This window comes from Bubalus kerabau, chromosome 16, assembly GCF_029407905.1.
Source record: "Bubalus kerabau isolate K-KA32 ecotype Philippines breed swamp buffalo chromosome 16, PCC_UOA_SB_1v2, whole genome shotgun sequence".
Lineage (NCBI taxonomy): Eukaryota > Metazoa > Chordata > Mammalia > Artiodactyla > Bovidae > Bubalus > Bubalus kerabau.
This window is the reverse complement of record NC_073639.1, coordinates 60,576,758-60,582,434: the sequence shown is the minus strand read 5'-3', so window position 1 is coordinate 60,582,434 and position 5,677 is coordinate 60,576,758. Positions and strand designations below refer to the sequence as shown.

Here is a 5,677-nt window from a genome sequence, read left to right as displayed (position 1 = left end):
GAGATAACCAATCATCACATTTCCCCATCATGCTTGCTTCCTTTTTATGTAAATTCTACTTCACTAATGTCCATATAGCCTAGAGTCTAGTCATTTTCTACCCTTTATGTGAATCAGAGTTGCTCGGGACCTTAAACAACAAACAACATGATTTAGTTCCACCCCAGATTGATAAAATCTCAATCTCAGGGTGGGGAGAGTCACCTAAACATGAGTATTTAAAAAATTCATTGTGCAGCTAGAGAGCTGAGAATGACAGATGTGATTCAAGGGTCAGGAAGAGTTGTCTTACCTGGAGTCTAGTCATCCATTTATTTCTTTTTTTTCCATTCTTGCCTCAGGGCCTTTGCACTTTCCTTTCTTTCTCCCAGAATGTTCTTCCTTTGTTTTTTGTTTTTTTTTCCCTACATCTATTTTCTTCTCATTCTGTACATGTCATTGAAAATGTTCATTCTTCAGGGAAGCTCTCTTTGATCCTCTCCTCTCATTATCTAAAATAGTTTTTATCTACTCTCTCCAACCTGGATCTTATCTTTCTATCACATCACCTGGCTGATTTCCTTCACAGCACTTACTGTAAATTGAAATGATCTTATTTACTGCAGTATTCCTAACACTAAAGAAACAAACCATTCAGTAAAGACCGAAAAGATCTGACATGCATAAAGCACAGTGTCTACACATGGTAAGGATTAGGAAATTGTTGCAATTATTATCAATGGATTAATTAGTTATTTGGCATAATATACAGGATTATTATGAAAAGGATTAGCCCTGGCAGCATAGGAACTGTTATGAGACACTATCTCATTTTTTATTGATCAGTTTAATGTTAAGTTCTTTGAAAGCAGGAACTATCTTGTGTACATCCAAAGCTTAGCACAGCACCTGGCACATAAGATGTTCTGATTTAGAAACTGTTTTATTGTGAATAGTGGAATCCCCTTCAAGCTAGTATAGGCAGAAAAATTAATTTATTGGAAGGACAAGAGGGTTTCAGAGAACCCGAAGGTGGAAAGGTGAGTTGGGCTAGCAAGGAACTTGAACCAAAAAAAAGAAGAAGAAGAAGAAAATGACCAGGAATCCAGCAATTTTCTCTTGTATTTCTCTAAGGTTACATGATGTCTCTTTCTGTCTCTTTGCAAACTGGGTTTCTTTGCACCATGGGCACATGGTTGTCCCCAGCCCAGGCTTTACAATATTTTCCACTTCAAACATCACACAGAGATTAGCATCTTGATTCTAAATTCTCAGGGAAGAGAAACTGTGATTGGATTTAACTCCTGCCAGACATTCACTCTTGGGCCAATCAACTGTGCTAGGGATGGGGGTATGGGATTATGTGCCCTGCTGCTCTAAAGATTGGAAGTGTCTCTTGCAATTTGGAGGTCTTGGCTCCAATTCTCCTTGAAAGCAGAGCTTGTGAAAAGGGTTTGCATGCAGATGGTTTGATTGGGAAGAGATGTTGAGGAATGAGAGAGGGGGACTTGGAAGAGTCAAAGAGAGATGGAGGGAAAGCCAGTGCAAAGTTGTGTTATTGAGCTGATGTCAGAAACTGAGGTTTGTACTCAACAGATCCTGGGTTTGAAATGTGTAGAATGCACCTCAGAAATGCTATCCAGAGAATGAGAGAGGAAAGAATTTATTCATCAGTTCCTGGTGTCCTTGGGTCAAAGGATTGCCCCAAGGGATATTATCTTCATCTCATTTCCAGTTTTATAATTGCACCAAAATGGCCCTTAGGTCAAAGCCCTAGAGGAGAAGGCAAGAAATACAAGGTATAGTTAAAGCAAGGTGCCATCAGAATATACCTGCGAGCAGGTGATTTGCTGCATCAATGGCTAGAATCAAAAAAGCTAGTCCAAGAGGATGTGAGACAGAGTAAACAAGTGGTCTAGTAAGGAGATGTGGACAGGATGTCTAAGAAGAGAGTGTAAGTGTAGGTGCAAAGAGGGCATATCTCCAGTATCTACTCTATGAATGTTTTCTGAATGAATAAATGAAGGGGAAATGATGGAAAGGTTCTTGGAGGAAGTGAGATTTTAAGATCCTTCCCCTTCAGTGTCTGAAGGATGAATCTGGGGACTATGTAGACAATGATCGTCTATTCTCAAGTATTTTTCTACTGAGGATGATCAATTTTATTGATAAGTCCATGATGTTTTAAGAAAGGTAGATAATATCCTTCATTTGGGGATGAAGAACTGATTTGGAGATGACAGGCACATTAGCATGGGTGCACAGTGTCAGCATCAAGGCCAAGTTTAGCTTTTCTGTCTGCGTCAACCTCCTACAAGTTATATGGCTGTAGTTAGACTTACAAGCATATATGAAATACCAGCTTCACCTCCGTGTTCATACTCTTTCCACTGTGTATAGTTCAGCACAGTGAATACAGTGGTTGTTAGGACCTAAAGCAGTTTCTAATTTTGTTTCATTATGAGTGTGAATGCGACCCTTAGGACCCATCCCTACGGCCTTAGCTAAACTTACTCTTTCAAGCTATGAAGAGACAAGATAAAGATCTGAATGGAGACTCCAGTTGGCGGAGGGCCCGGCTGACTCAGCCCCGATAAACCTGCAGTCAAAAAATCAATAGAGCTTTCTCAAGAGTTGCCATTATCCAACAAGGAAAATTTTTCAAAAATAAATTGCTGCATGGCATAAAATCAGATTAAGTAGATAACAGGTTTTGCTGACTTTAGAATGTTGGGGATGGCCCAGGAGGAAGAGAATTAGTGATTTAACGAGCTCAGTTCTCCTGCTCATGCTAGTCAAGTGTTTACTCTCTGGCTGAACAAGAGAGGGAGAGCAAAGGTGAGAAAACAAATTCTAATTTCTGTTTGACCTTCACCCCTCAGCTGACCCAGCCCTGCACTGTAGGGTCAGCTCACCACTGTTTCATGGTGGGCTTGCAGAGAGGTTCACTGCCCTAGCCTTGAAGCCATGGTTCTTAACCAGGCTTCACCATGCTGTGTGACATTGGGCAAGTTATTTCACATGCCTATGGGCCTCGATTTCCCAATCTTGAATTGGGCTTCCCAATGACTGAGGCCAAAGGAGAGTTACTCTGCAAAGGAAATTGTTATGTTATTAGGAGAAATAAGGACAGATATTGAGTAGTAATAAACCACAAGTGTGTACGAGTTACAAATCTGATACTTTCTAAATGCTAGCATTTTCAGAACCTTTAAAAATGCCCCCACTGAGGTCTTCTCATGGGAATACCAGACCACCTGACCTGCCTCTTGAGAAACCTATATGCAGGTCAGGAAGCAACAGTTAGAACTGGACATGGAACAACAGACTGGTTCCAAATAGGAAAAGGAGTACATCAAGGCTGTATATTGTCACCCTGCTTATTTAACTTCTATGCAGAGTACATCATGAGAAACGCTGGTCTGGAAGAAGCACAAGCTGGAGTCAAGATTGCTGGGAGAGCCTTTGCGTTCTCTCTCCCTCTCCCAACATGGCGGCCTTAGCGAAAAAGAAGAATAAGAAGGGGAAGACTATCTCCCTAACAGACTTTCTGGCTGAGGATGGAGGGACTGGTGGAGGCAGCACCTATGTCCCCAAACCAGTCAGCTGGGCTGATGAAACAGACGATCTGGAAGGGGATGTTTCAACCACTTGGCATAGTAATGATGATTATGTGTATCGGGCACCTCCAATTGACCGTTCCATCCTGCCCACTGCTCCACGGGCTGCTCGGGAACCCAATATTAACCAGAGCCGTCTTCCCAAATCTCCACCCTACACTGCTTTTCTAGGGAACCTGCCCTATGATGTGACAGAAGATTCCATTAAGGAATTCTTTAGAGGATTAAATATCAGTGCGGTGCGTTTGCTGTGTGAACCCAGCAATCCTGGGAGGTTAAAAGGTTTTGGTTATGCTGAGTTTGAGGACCTGGATTCCTTGCTCAGTGCCTTAAGCCTCAACGAAGAGTCTCTAGGTAACAGGAGAAATCGAGTGGACGTTGCTGATCAAGCACAGGATAAAGACAGGGATGATCGTTCTTTTGCCCGAGATAGAAATCGTGATTCTGACAAAACAGATACAGACTGGAGGGCCCATCCTGCTGCAGACAGCTTTGATGACTACCCGCCTAGAAGGGGTGATGATAGCTTTGGAGACAAGTATTGAGATCGTTACGATTCAGACAGATATCGTGATGCGTATCGGGACAGTTACCGTGATGGCCCACGCCAGGACATGGATTGATACGGGGGCCGAGATGGCTATGATGACCAAGATGGCTACGATTCCGGGATAGGCAGTGGCAGAAGAGCATTCGGTAGCGGGTACCAGAGGGATGACGACTACAGAGGAGGCGGGGACCGCTATGAAGACAGATAGGACAGACGAGATGACCGGTCCTGGAGTTCCAGAAATGATTACTCTCGGGATGATTACAGGCGGGATGATAGAGGTCCCCCTCAAAGACCCAAACTGAACCTAAAGCCTCGGAGTACTCCTAAGGAAGATGATTCCTCCGCTAGCACCTCCCAGTCCAGTCGTGCAGCCTCTATCTTTGGAGGGGCAAAGCCTGTTGACACAGTTGCTAGAGAACGAGAAGTAGAAGAGCGGCTACAGAAGGAACAAGAGAAACTGCAGCGTCAGCTGGATGAGCCAAAACTAGAACGAAGGCCTCTGGAGAGACACCCAAGCTGGCGAAGTGAAGAAACTCAGGAACGGGAACGATCGAGGACAGGAAGTGAGTCATCACAGACTGGGACCTCAGCCACATCTGGCAGAAGTAAGTCAGACCAGGATGCACAAAGAAGAAAAAGTGAGAAGTCTCTAGAAAATGAAACCTCCAATAAAGAGGAAGACTGTCAGTCTCCAACTTCTAAGCCTCCCAAACCTGAAGAGCCTCTAAAGGTAATGCCAGCCCCTCCACCAAAGGAGAATGCTTGGGTGAAGCGAAGTTCTAACCCTCCTGCTCGATCTCAGAGCTCAGACACAGAGCAGCAGTCCCCTACAAGTGGTGGAGGGAAAGTAGTTCCAGCTCAACTATCTGAGGAAGGATCAGCAAGGAAAGATGACAATAAAGTAGATGGGGTGAGTGCCCCAAAAGGCCAAAGTGGGAGCTCCAGCCGTGGTCCGGGAGATGGGGGGAACAAAGACCACTGGAAGGAGGCAGACAGTAAAGATGGCAAAAAGGATCATGACTCCAGATCTGCACCTGAGCCAAAGAAAGCTGAAGAAAATCCAGCCTCGAAGTTCAGTTCTGCAAGCAAACATGCGGCTCTCTCCATTGACGGTGAAGATGAAAATGAGGGAGATTACACCGAATAGACCTCTGCATTCTGTGCTTTCTCCTAATCTCTCTCCACTCTGGAACATTCGAGAGCAAATCAAACCTCTATGCAGACAAGACAAAATAAAACTCACCATCTCCTGGAAAAAAAAAAAAGATTGCTGGGAGAAATATCAGTAACCACAGATATGCAGATGACACCACCCTTACAGCAGAAAGTGAAGAGGAACTAAAAAGCCTCTTGATGAAAGTGAAAGAGGAGAGTGAAAAAGTTGGCTTAAAGCTCAACATTCAGAAAACTAAGATCATGGCATCTGGTCCCATCACTTCATGGCAGATAGATGGGGAAACAGTGTCAGACTTTATTTTTTGGGGCTCCAAAATCACTGCAGATGGTGATTGCCACCATGAAATTA

General features: G+C 43.8%; 1 pseudogene; it reads left to right on the top strand.

Moving 5' to 3' along the window:
• The first annotated feature begins 3,469 nt into the window (after window positions 1–3,469).
• LOC129629571 (eukaryotic translation initiation factor 4B-like) lies at window positions 3,470–5,417 on the top strand (annotated as a pseudogene).
• The last annotated feature ends 260 nt before the right edge of the window (window positions 5,418–5,677 follow it).